General features: G+C 41.6%; 1 protein-coding gene across 3 annotated transcripts in view; it reads left to right on the top strand.

Annotated features, from left to right (window-relative positions):
- Positions 1–9,693: 9,693 nt before the first annotated feature.
- Positions 9,694–13,182, top strand: part of LOC139441783 (transient receptor potential cation channel subfamily A member 1 homolog) — a 76,549-nt gene continuing 73,060 nt past the window's right edge. For 2 of the 3 annotated variants that reach the window (XM_071222566.1, XM_071222564.1), the window contains exon 1: positions 9,694–9,769. The gene's annotated coding sequence lies outside the window, so the exon portion shown is untranslated. Of the gene's footprint in view, positions 9,770–11,282; positions 11,342–13,182 lie in introns of those variants that run through there. The other variant, XM_071222565.1, reaches the window with a different exon arrangement.

The raw sequence follows: 13,182 nt of genomic DNA, 5'->3' as shown, positions 1-13,182 counted from the left end.
GACATCTGCCAGTTTCCAGCGTGCCAATAGCCCGTTGCAGACGCCGCATCGCTAGTTCATACAATGAATGAAATCAAGTAAATGGTAACTGTATGCTGAGCAGAATCAATAAGACTGACAGAAATAATAGTCCACAGAGATTATACGACCTTCCTGGAAAGTGTCAAGATCAGGAATGACATCCTACATAGGAGAGGTACATACAAACTATGGGATGTGTATTGGCGTTATAATTTACAGACATAAACCTCCTTGAATAAGACCTTGTTTGTCAACACCTACCTTTGATCTGGTACTTGGTATTAACATTTATATTTCATGATCCCCTACTTTTCATAAGAGTATATGATGGAGCCACTAAACCGGTGAAAGATCAGTGTGAGTACTGATCCATAATAAAGACTGGTTCCTGTCTGTCTTTGCATCTACGATGTATTCACTCTATCTCATACCAGTGGGGTCTGTTTTTTATCTGAGTGTTCAGTGGATGTAGTTCCTTTGGCTATTAACATATTTGAATGAAACTGAATATTTCAAAACATGCCTATTGATAACTGCATACCAAACACAGAGGAACGGGTAGCCAAGTCGTCAAAGTCCCTGCGATTTCCTGTGCAGAGTTGCGTCCCTTGGGCACGCCAGAAACCTTTGATTGTGGGTTCGAATCCCGGTTCGCCCGATTATGTTTCTAAGTTTGTCAGCACCATACCCGAGCTCGTTGGTTACACCGAAGTGGTAAACGTCTGAGACCTGCATCTCTTCGGGCTTTCCTCTATTTCACACGTTTATGGCAGCGCTGACGTAATGTAAAACTATTTGTGATGTAAAATTTACTCATGTCACTGGTAATCATTAAAAAAATTAAAAATATTCGAGTGTGTCCTGCTGTTTTTTATTGCTGACCATCCGCAATATTACAGCTAAATAACGGCAGCATGTAAATAATCGTCGACGAGCATACGTCGCATTATTAAAAACTTAAGAAAAATTAATGAAAGCGAAAAAATGCTTTCCACAGTCATACGAAATATCTACTGAAAGCAGAGTCTATTTTACGACTCCAACCATATCATAACCATGTGCTTATAATTCACTCTCAAATAGTGATGATACCAGGTGTAAAAGGGAGCGTATTCTGCCCATTGGTGGCAACCATCACAAACACATGCAATTCAAGTCAATTGTTCACCTGAAACAATACGGGAATATATGGTACAAGTCAAAATAGAGAATTGCATCGGGTATCACTTTTGTCACTAATATCTAATATCTAATATCACTAATATATTAAATCTGGACATGTCATCCAACGTTTTGAATTTTTTACTTTACTGAATGTTCTAAGCTTATCAAACAAGTGGTGTGACGCTCTTTGAAATCTTCGTAGAAAGGTGAAGTGGAGTGAAATGGGGTTTAACGTCGGTCTAAGATTATTGCACTTATATGGCGACGTGCATGTACGTGTTTGTGTGTTTGTGTGGCTGCTTGTACTAGTCCGGACTGATGCCAATTTATAGTGCTAGCTCACTGGGATACCATGCCGCAGTTTAACATGAATACCCCACTTAGACACAGTATACTGACTCCGAGCCGACCAGTCCTTGTTTTAGCCCCTTAATGCCGAGCGCCAGACAGGGTAACAACAAGTACCATCTTTTAACGTCTTTTGGTATGGCGCGGTCGGGGATCGAACACGGGACCTTCCGCTCTCCGGGCGGACGCTCTATACCACTAGACCACGGAGGTGGTCTCTTCGTAGAAAGAGCATTATCGAATGTAACAGCTGTTTGAAATCTTGTACATCAAAAGATGTTAAAATGTAGACCCAAAAGGCTGGAGTTCCTTGAATATTGCTTGACATTAAGGGACAGTTGACTATTTAAAAGTTGAATCACCCCTCTTGTCGTACAGTCTTTTGCATAGTTTTTGGTGTGTAACGGAGTCGTTATGCATAGATGTTAATATGAAACCGATCAGGCGGTATCTCAGGTTTCACTGGTTTCAGTGATTTCTAAATAGAGTGAGTATGGTTTTACACCGCTTTTAGCAATATTCAAGCAATATCACGACGGGGGACACTAGAAATGGGCTTAGAAATTGTACCCGACTTACATTAATAAATACCACAATTTCTGTCTGATGTAGCCACCCACTCCGCTCCATGTCATAACGCTTTTCAAACGGCAAGCCTCAGAAGTGTATTGTTGCGCTGGTCGTACGTATGGTGACCTTAGACCATGTACATTATGTACAAACAGATCCATATCACCATGACTTTGAAAACAAGTCACGGGGGAGATGCTCGTTTGGATTATTATTGAAACATATATAGTAGGAGATCCTAGAACACGCATGCATGGTTTAAGTGTTTAAGGCGGGTTTGTGTCACCCGTTCGTGGGGACATTCTGGGTCAGGTCATCACTACCCAACGTATCCTGATGGCGGACTATACGATGTGGATCAGATGTTCAAATTGTGTAATCCTGTTATCTGCCCATCTGCCAAGTATACTACTCAAAAGACGTTAAAGAACATCCCATTCTTTTATATTGCTATAGTTAATCTGTCATTGAGGGTCATTGTCTAGTGGATAGAGCGTCTGTCCGGAGAACGGAAGGTCGTGGGTTCGATCCCCGGCAGTGTCATACCAACATACGTTAAAAGATGGTACTCCTTCTTACCCTGCCTGGCGCTTGGCATTAAGGGGATGGCACACATGGCATGTTATCCCACTGCTTACTGGGCGTCATTTGAATCAGCACAGGGATAATGGGCGTTGGGCTTATGTCATGTTTTCTGACGAATCGAGCTTCATTCTCGACTTCCATGGTCGAAGGAATCGAGTTTGTGCCCCATATCCCGCCAGCCATGGCCAGCACTCAGTTCTGACCCTTCCCCATTGAACACGTCTGGGACGTCATTGGCAGACGTGTTTGTCAACGTCAAAATCCTCCCACCACTCTCAATGATGAGTGGAACAATCCATGAATGTCTGGCTAACAGAGGTGGTTTTACCCGATATAAGTGACGCTGGCTACAGTATGCACATTTCGAATTTGGAATTTTGTGTGCCACCATCTCATCACACCAACCCTTCAAACCCATTAAGACCTTATCGCCTACTCTTCCGCAGATATGATATATCATTTCCATTTGCCAATGCCATAAAGATGAGAAGATATGCCTTGATGATTCCCATAATTCCCCAATGTTTTTGGCAAAAAAATGTAAAGCCATTCTTCCCCTCCTTGGGGAAACACACAAGGTCTGTATTGAATACAGAGAGATACTGGTACATCTGATAATCTATAGTTCATCTTCAGTTGATCTCTGTCTTTAGCTGGCATATCCCTCTGGACCCTTCTGTGGTTCGTTAAATCTTCGATTTTAGTTTAGAGTTTAGAGTTGAAATAGTGCAAGAAGAAAAAGACAGTGTCATGAAAAGGGCGTTTAGTTCAGTCCTTCAGGGATCTCTGTGTGCTATCAAGGTTAAAATGTGTTTTTTGTGAAGACCTACTTAGGGTAATTGAATAATTCAAATGATAAGCAAAATTTACATTCACTTGTCTAGCTTTTATGTGTTGTAGTAACGAGTCACTGAGTCCGCTGGGTTCCGCTTGGTTGTCTTTGAATCATGCCAAAAATGGAGTATCACGTGCATTCTACACTCTGGAGATCACTGAAACTGTGTTCATGTTTGAATTAGGGAGTGAATGTGGTTTTCGCCGCACCTAACAGTAATACATAATTTGTTCCTTATGCTGGTATATATTGCCTACAGGGCTATGTTGTCGGTTCATGACTATATTGTCAGCTATGATCCATGTCAGGTCCATATCGTCAGCTATAAGTGTCGGTTACAAGTGTACATTGTCAACTATCATCAATAGAAGTACATGTCTATATTCTCAGCTGTGATCCATGTCAGTGCAAGGATTTGTTGTCAGTTATGCTCAATGTCAGTGCATGTGGTCTCATGGTAACGTGAACGCCTTCTGTTTCTGTAGATCCGTTTCTGCCTTCTGTTTCTTTAGATCCGTTTCTGTCTTCTGTTTCGATCTCTTTCTGTTTCTGTAGATCCGTTTCTGCCTTCTGTTTCGATCTCTTTCTGTTTCTGTAGATCCGTTTCTGTCTTCTGTTTCGATCTCTTTCTGTTTCTGTAGATCTGTTTCTGCCTTCTGTTTCGATCTCTTTCTGTTTCTGGTGATACGTTTCTGTCTTCTGTTTCGACCTCTTTCTGTTTCTGTGTATCCGTTTCTACCTTCTGTTTCGACCTCTTTCTGTTTCTGTGTATCCGTTTCTACCTTCTGTTTCGACCTCTTTCTGTTTCTGTGTATCCGTTTCTACCTTCTGTTTCGACCTCTTTCTGTTTCTGTGTATCCGATTCTGCCTTCTGTTACGATCTCTTTCTGTTACTGTACATGTGTATATCCGTTTCTGCCTTCTGTTTCGATCTCTTTCTGTTTCTGTGTATCCGTTTCTGCCTTCTGTTTCGACCTCTTTCTGTTTCTGTAGATCCGTTTCTACCTTCTGTTTCGATCTCTTACTGTTTCTGTAGATGCGTTTCTGTCTTCTGTTTCGATCTCTTTCTGTTTCTGTGTATCCGTTTCTGCCTTCTGTTTCGATCTCTTACTGTTTCTGTAGATGCGTTTCTGTCTTCTGTTTCGATCTCTTTCTGTTACTGTATATCCGTTTCTGCCATCTGTTTCGATCTCTTTCTGTTTCTGGAGATCCGTTTCTGCCTTCTGTTTCCTTTATCTCCTCTGTTTCTTGCCTTGATTGTTTCCACGCATTCATGGGGCAGTCGGGTAGCCTAGTGCCTAGTGGCTCGTCACGCCGAACACCCGGGTTCGATTCCCGACATGGGTACAATGTGTGAAGCCCATTTCTGGTGTCCCCAGCCGTGATATTGCTGGAATATTGCTAAAAGCGGCGTAAAACAATACTCACTCACTCCACGTATTCATGACTCTCTCTTCTTCTTCCTTTCACTTTCTGAGTTCAGTTTTCATCGCTGGATGTTTCCAGGTTTCACTTTCTGTTGATCATAGTGCACATATTTTATTCCGTTACATTCAATTGTGCACTACTCTTGTGTCTGTAATTCAGCTGTGCATCTCTCGTTCACTAAAACCGGGGTCATATGCTGTCTTGTCGTCTAAGGCACTGTTGTACTGAGTACCTTAGCCCTGACCGAATCCTATAATCAAGGGTTCGAATCCCAGATTCGCCCAGATTGTGATTCTTTGGTCTGTCAGTGTTACACACGGTTTGGTTTGTTTGTTTGTTATTTAACGCCGCACTCAGCAGTATTCCAGCTATTTGAGACGGTCTGTAAATAATTGAGTCTGGACCAAACAATCCAGTGATTGATATCATGAGCATCTATCCACGTAATTGGGATCGATGACATGCATCAACCAAGTCAGCGAGCCTGACCACCCGATCCCGTAAGTCGCCTCTTACGACAAACATAGTCGCCTTTTACGGCAATCATGGGTTGCTGAAGACCTATTCTACCCCGGATCTTCACACGGGCTCAATGGTAACAAAATGGTAAACATTAAAGACCCGCACCCCTTCGCGCTGCCCTCCCACATGAAGCATGCACACAGTGACAACTGAACTAAACTGCGGGGCAACAGAAATCATACAGCCATGGTGGCTAAAATAAAAAAAAACACACCATGAAATGGTTATCCGATCGTGATGTAATTGATACGGGTATCATAGTTGTGTTTGGGACTCTAACTTTCGGCCTAGTAACATTTAGATAACGTTTGTCATGTTTTGGTCAAATCTAATTTTGAAGTGTATATTTTCTTTTGCCTGGCAGTACTTGTACTTTACTAAGAGGCGTAAACTCTATCACACCCACTGAACCAAGCCCAATCTTCACAACACATACTCATAAAGTCAAACCACGTAACAATGAAGTAGCCACGTTTGTTTTATTTTAAAAATCCAGTTCAGTTGACAGCAGTTGCCAGTGGGGATTGTTTCCAAGACGCTTACGAGATATCTTCATGAATCGATCTGTAAGTTCATGGGGTAAAAAAGCATGCTTAGGTTTCACATGGAATATACAGCGCTGTGGAGTATCTTGTATTTACACTGATGTTGATACAGGGGTGTTAGCAACAGACAGTATGCGTCGTTGTGGATATGTTCCTTGTTGAATATATCCTTTGGAGTAGATGTGATGATTAATCAATATTTGGCAAACTACGTTTGTGACGTACGTAGAAGGAATGAGTGAAACTAGAACAGGGCGACCTGCGGGTAATATAATCAAGACAAACTGATGGTTGATAGCATGAGTAACTATTGATATGGTCGTGGCACGATTACATTCATAGGTCAGCGTGGGCCATATTCAGTCTCTGTGACTCGGCTGACGACAAACATGGATGCACGCAGACCCAACGTAAACTGCCAGGTAAAAGAAAGTATACACTTGAAGATTGGAATTAACCCAAATCACAAACGTTGTCAAAACGTTCTAGGCTGAAAACAATCGCCGAAACACAACTGTGATACCTCTATTAAATATAACATTCTTGTTTGAGCTATTTTCAGCCACCATCAAACATATGTGTATACTTTCTTTTCCCCGGCAGTTTACATGTACTACTCGCCGTGTTGGTTATGGAGTTTATTCCCTGGCGGGTTCCAGGGCTGAATAGATCCCCAGTTGTTCATGCATATATCAGGTTACAAAACAATCAATTATCTGCATCCACCCAACCCCCTTTATCATTATATCGATCTTATAGATGTCATGCTTGATATCGATCTTATAGACGTGATGCCTGATATCGACCTCATAGATGTGATGCTTGATATCGATCTTATAGATGTCAGGTTTGATGTCGATCTTATAGACGTGATGCTTGATATCGATCTTATAGATGTCAGGCTTGATATCGATCTTATACAAGCGATGCTTCATGTCGATCTCATAGATGTGATGCTTGATATCGATCTTATACAAGTGATGCTTGATACGATCTTATAGATGTGATGCTTGATATCGATCTTATAGACGTGATGCTTGATATCGACCTCATAGATGTCATGCTTGATATCGATCTTATGGACGTGATTCTTGATATCGATCTTATAGATGTCATGTTTGATATCGATCTTATACAAGTGATGCTTCATGTCGATCTCATAGATGTGATGCCTGATATCGATCTTATAGATGTCATGTTTGATATCGATCTTATGGACGTGATGCTTGATATCGATCTTATAGATGTCATGTTTTATATCGATCTTATACAAGTGATGCTTCATGTCGATCTCATAGATGTAATGCTTGATATCGATCTTATAGATGTCATGTTTGATATCGATCTTATGGACGTGATGCTTGATATCGATCTTATAGATGTTATGCTTGATATCGATAATATACAAGTGATGCTTCATGTCGATCTCATAGAAGTGATGCTTGATATCGATCTTATACGAGTGATGCGTGATATCGATCTTATAGACGTGATGCTTGATATTGATGTTATAGATGTGATGCTTGATATCGATAATATACAAGTGATGCTTCATGTCGATCTCATAGAAGTGATGCTTGATATCGATCTTATACGAGTGATGCGTGATATCGATCTTATAGATGTGATGCTTGATATCGATCTTATAGAAGTGATGCTTGATACCAATCTCATAGATGTGATGATTGATATCGACCTCATAGAAGTGATGCTTGATATCGATCTTATAGATGTGATAAGGGATATCGATCTTATAGAATTGATGTGTGATATCGATCTTTGAGGAGTTATACGTGATATTGATCATATAGAAGTGATGCGTGATATCGATCTTATAGAATTGATGTGTGATATCGGTCTTTTATGAGCGATACGTTATATAGATCATATAGAAGTGATGGGTGATATCGATCTTTTAGGAGTTATACGTGATATTGATCATATAGAATTGATGCTTGATATTGATCATATAGAAGTGCTGTGTGATGTCGATCGTATAGAATTTATGTGTGATACCGATCTTTTAGGAATGATACGTGATATCGATCATATAGAAGTGATGCGTGATATCGATGGTATAGATGTGATGCTTGATATCGATGTTATAGAAGTGATGCGTGATATCGATCTTATAGAATTGATGTGTGATATCGATCTTTTAGGAATGATACGTGATATCAGTCATATAGAAGTGATGCGTGATATCGATGTTATAGATGTGATGCTGAGATATCGAGGTTATAGAATGGTGCGTGATTTCGAACATACAGAAGTGATGCGTGATATCGATCTTATAGAAGTGCCATCTGTATCAATTGGTTTCTGTCGTATTTGTGAAATTACAACACCTCCACCACAGCCTGGTCCAAGCAGTCGTCTACCATGTATGGCTGATTTACAAACGGAAAGTACCGTTATGAAATATTTCCAACTTCAGTTTTCACGGTACAATAGAGTTATGATATTTGCTCGCGCTATCATTTATAACCTCAGCAAGGTGCGTTTCAAATTCTAAAGTTGTATTCATATGTGACATTTACATCTCATATTCATTCCATCACTGCGATACTGTTAAACCTTAACGCCGTTTGCTTACAGGGAGCACGGCTGACCCAGCCGTCTTGAGACGCCGCATTTCTCTGTGCAGAGTTGCGTCCCTTAGGCACGCCAGCAACCTATGTTTGTGGGTTCGAATCGCGGTCCGCCCCGATTATGTTTCTATGTTTGTCAGGACTCGTGCTCGGGTGTTTCGCGTGAGTGGTAAACGCATGAGACCTGCATCACTTCGGACTTTCCTCCCACACCAAGCTGACACAAAGCGGTGTGAAGCCCAACTCACTCGCTCGTCGCTTATGTTTTGTAATCATGTTATCAGCTTACTTTGTCCCTCCTGTGCTTATTCATAGTCACGGGCAAGCTTTCCTAAAGACATTACGCAATAATCTTTTGACCGTAGTCTGTCACTGAAAATACATTCCTAACATTGTATAGAACTCGCCTATGTACTGTCCGACACCCTCGAAAATTCACCCTTGAACCCAACCCATAAATCTCTTTTACTAAAGAGGACACGGATTTGTCAACAAAGGTGTTCACATTTATAGCTATTCACCCAGTCTTGCCAAAGATAAGTGTAAGATTTCGCAAGTGTGTTAGCTTTATACAGGCAAATGGTATACCATAACTTCACACTCACTTTGGGAAAATTTTAATTTTGCTATTTCGATTGACGGGTATAACGGTAATTTATATGTACGTGCATTTATGATAATGAACCTTTGACACACACCCTTCTTCTGACCAGGCGGTAATATATATAAGTCAATGTGACCATGTGTTTATCTCCCGTGACAACACGCGTAGACTTGCGCGGCGCTATACAGGTAATGTGTACACCTTATAATAGCTCATAACAAAAGAAATGGAAAACCAATAGTATAGCTGAATTGACTGTGGATAAAGGTCTATCTGTGAACAATATTGAAATGATACGGCAACACGGACGTGAGGACTAAGATGAACAAAGTCAAGTCAAGAATGTTCGATTTACCTGTCTTTTAGTTCATATGCATGATTGATCGATTCTTTTATTTTATGAAAGAAAAGAAGCATGCGATCGTTAGTTCATTGAACCGGAAAGCAGGACGTCAACACAGCTTCGCAATAGCAGGACGGATATATATACAGACGCCACACGTCGAGGATGAACGTCAGACACAATCAGGGATGACAGTTGTGGATGTACTTACAGGTAAGATAGTACGTTGTGTACGGTTGTGGCGTGTTGTGCCAGTATGGTGGTTACACACGAGACAGGCAACTCGGTAGCTGATCGAAGATCTGTAGTCAGTACTGCTAGACCAGTTCAGGAAGGCAGGTCGTGGATCAGCTACATGGAGAGACTCTTGCCAGGACATGGAGTGATCTCGCCAGTTGTTTGAAACTAATCATCGTGTGTTGTAGCTTTTTGGATAAGTATTCGCTGATATCCGTGCGTAAATGAACTTATATTGTCAAATATTGGTACGAAAAAGCAGCAAACCACATCCATGTCCATCACTCGTTCACCCAATCCTGTGATATATTTCTCTTTTTCATGATCAGGAGAACTCGTGTCTATATACCCGCGACATACACTGCAGCGTGTCTACCTCTAACTATACACAACACCAAATGAGATTAGACGAAATTATACCTAAACCCATTTATAATACATGAGGATGTAAAAGTTCATCGTGGGCACGGGTGGCCCAGTCGTCTTAGACGCCGCAGTTTGCTGTCCAGGATTACGTCCCTTCGCCGCGCCAGAAACCTATGATCGTTGTTTGAATCCCTGTTTTGTCCTTGTTTCTTGGTTTGTCAGTACCAACACGTGGTCATGGGTTCGAGATTAGTTGCAAATATCTAAACCCTGCATCACAGGCATTCCCCCAACATCAAGCTGACACGGTGTGATATAACGGAAATACTGGTAAGCGGCGTTGAACCACTAACACTTCGCCCGCTCTCAACCACAAGCCAGTGCACATCGATAAGTAATGAAAACATATGCAGTATCAAAGGTATTCAACTGTAAAAACAGTCGGGCAAAAAATGTAAACACACATGTGTGATAGTGGCTAAAAATGAACAAAAAAGAAATGGTTATTCGACGGTGATGTATTTGATACAGGTATCATAGTTGTGTACCCCCTATTAAATATTAACATATTTAGCCCATATTAACTACTCGGCCCCAGTGAACAAGCACTTTCTTCCACTGAACAATTTTCAATGGCTTCCAGTGACCATTTACAGAATCATGGGGGGCGTATTTAGAAACAAGGCAGAATCTACACGTCAGATTCTTAACCTTGTGATAATGGTATTCCTTATCCCAAGTGACAGCTCTATCTGTAACTACGGACAAAACATGAAATTTATACAGCTTTTGTATGGCATTACCCATTGTCCTCCTCTTTGAGGTTCTCAACCATAACCCATTCAGGGTATATCGATTAGCATTGAACATCACATTGAGTGGCCCATTTACATATATCACTAATCAGTTGCAGTATCATCAGAAGCATAACTCAGACAGATATGTCACTCTATATATTATCTGTACGATATTTATCATTTGAATATAACTCTTAAAGGTATATACCAAACAGTCGTAGACCTCCTGTCGGTATATACAGAATAGATTAGCTGATGAAGGAATTTTCCGTGTGATGCGAGGCGGGCAAACTGTAGCCTTGGATCGATACTAACATCACAGAGATGCAGTACAACTCCATCACGCGCCGAGTGGTCAGTGGTCAGGCAATATTACAAGATGGTGGTGAGTTATAGATCATTTATCACCTCTGGTGGCACCTTCTATGACGTAACCAGGGTGTGTAATATACATTATCCGTGTGTGTGTATGTTGCAACGTAGTCAGATGTGTAACCCCAACGACAACCAAACAAAATCTCATCCCTGTTGCATTGTGAAAATCGATAATGGTGGCTAGATGTGTACGAGTTATAGCGAAGATATATGTCCCCTGTTTGTTATTTAACTGAACGCTGTATGGCTAATATATTGCCGAAGTTTCACAATAGCAGTTCGTTGGATATCATACAGTTTAGGCATACACACAAATACATATGACGTTCCGGGAAGCAGAAAACATGATCTCTCTTTGTGATATATTTTGAATGATGGTAGGTATGTTTCATTCATTACTCACGGGTGGTGCAAGAAGGTTGGAAATTTAGACTGTGGGTGCAAGGAGGATAGGAGTTTGGACTGGGGGTGCAAGAAGGATGGGAGTTGGACTGTTGGATCAAAAAGGATGGGAGTTGGACTGTTGGATCAAAAAGGATGGGAGTTGGACTGTTGGATCAAAAAGGATGGGAGTTGGACTGTTGGATCAAAAAGGATGGGAGTTGGACTGTGGGATCAAGAAGGATGGGAGTTTGGACTGTGGGTGCAAGAAGGGTGGGAGTTAGGAGTGTGGGTGTTAGAAGGTTGGAAATTTAAACTGTGGGTGCAAGGAGGATAGGAGTTTGGACTGTGGGTGCAAAAAGGATGGGAGTTGGACTGTGGGTGCAAAAAGGATGGGAGTTGGACTGTGGGTGCAGGAGGGATGGGGGTTTGGATTGTTGGTGCAAGAAGGATGGGGGTTTGGATTATGACTGCAAGAGGGATGGGATCTTGGATTATGGCTGCAAGAGGGATGAGGGCTTGGATTATGACTGCAAGAGGGATGGGGGCTTGGATTATGACTGCAAGAGGGATGGGGGCTTGGATTATGATTGCAAGAGGGATTGGGGCTTGGATTATGACTGCAAGAGAGATGGGGGCTTGGATTATGATTGCAAGAGGGATGGGGGCTTGGATTATGATTGCAAGAGGGATTGGGGCTTGGATTATGACTGCAAGAGGGATTGGGGCTTGGATTATGATTGCAAGAGGGATTGGGGCTTGGGTTGGGGGTGCAAGGGTTGGGCCAACCTGTGTTTCATTCCGTTCATATGTTTTTGTTCACTTGCTGACTGGAGTAGTATGCACACCAGGCCTTTCTTCAAACCCTGACCCCGACTCTGTAGCCGACATGTTTGTTATGCAGCATACATGATTCAGTCAAATAGTTCATCCGGGAATTTCCTGGTCGTCCTTTAATACAACCCACATGATCCTGTAGTATTACCCGGTTTATAACCTGTCACGTTTCTGTTTAAGTGAATGAGTGAGTATGGTTTTACGCAATATTCCAGCAACATCACGGCTGGGTACACCAGAAATGGACTTTACACATTGTACTTATGTGGGGAATCGAACCCGGGTCTTCAGTCGTGACAAGCGAACGTTTCAACCTCAACCCTAACCCACCGCCCCCGTTAATGTTTCATTTGTTGAATATAATATAATCATAGTATTTAGACACATTTCATTTTGTCATATATGCTATATCCCGTTTTTAGTAGTCACAAGTAATGATTGCATGGATCTCTGTAGGATTATGCCCCATTACCACACCCAGAGACCATATCGGTATATGGTCTCTGCCACACCGGTCACTGTGAAGGCTTTGTCTGAATCTGTGATCTTCATTAACACCATCAAACTCAGGCCAAGTGGTAGATTCTTTACGCTAGCTTTGTTTCACCCATGTAGTGTAGTGTTGTGTGATGC

This window comes from Haliotis cracherodii, unplaced genomic scaffold (genome assembly GCF_022045235.1).
Source record: "Haliotis cracherodii isolate W230 unplaced genomic scaffold, xgHalCrac1.p SCAF_44, whole genome shotgun sequence".
Taxonomy (NCBI): domain Eukaryota; kingdom Metazoa; phylum Mollusca; class Gastropoda; order Lepetellida; family Haliotidae; genus Haliotis; species Haliotis cracherodii.
Note: the sequence above shows the minus strand (reverse complement) of the source record. Positions and strands in the feature narration are given on the sequence as shown.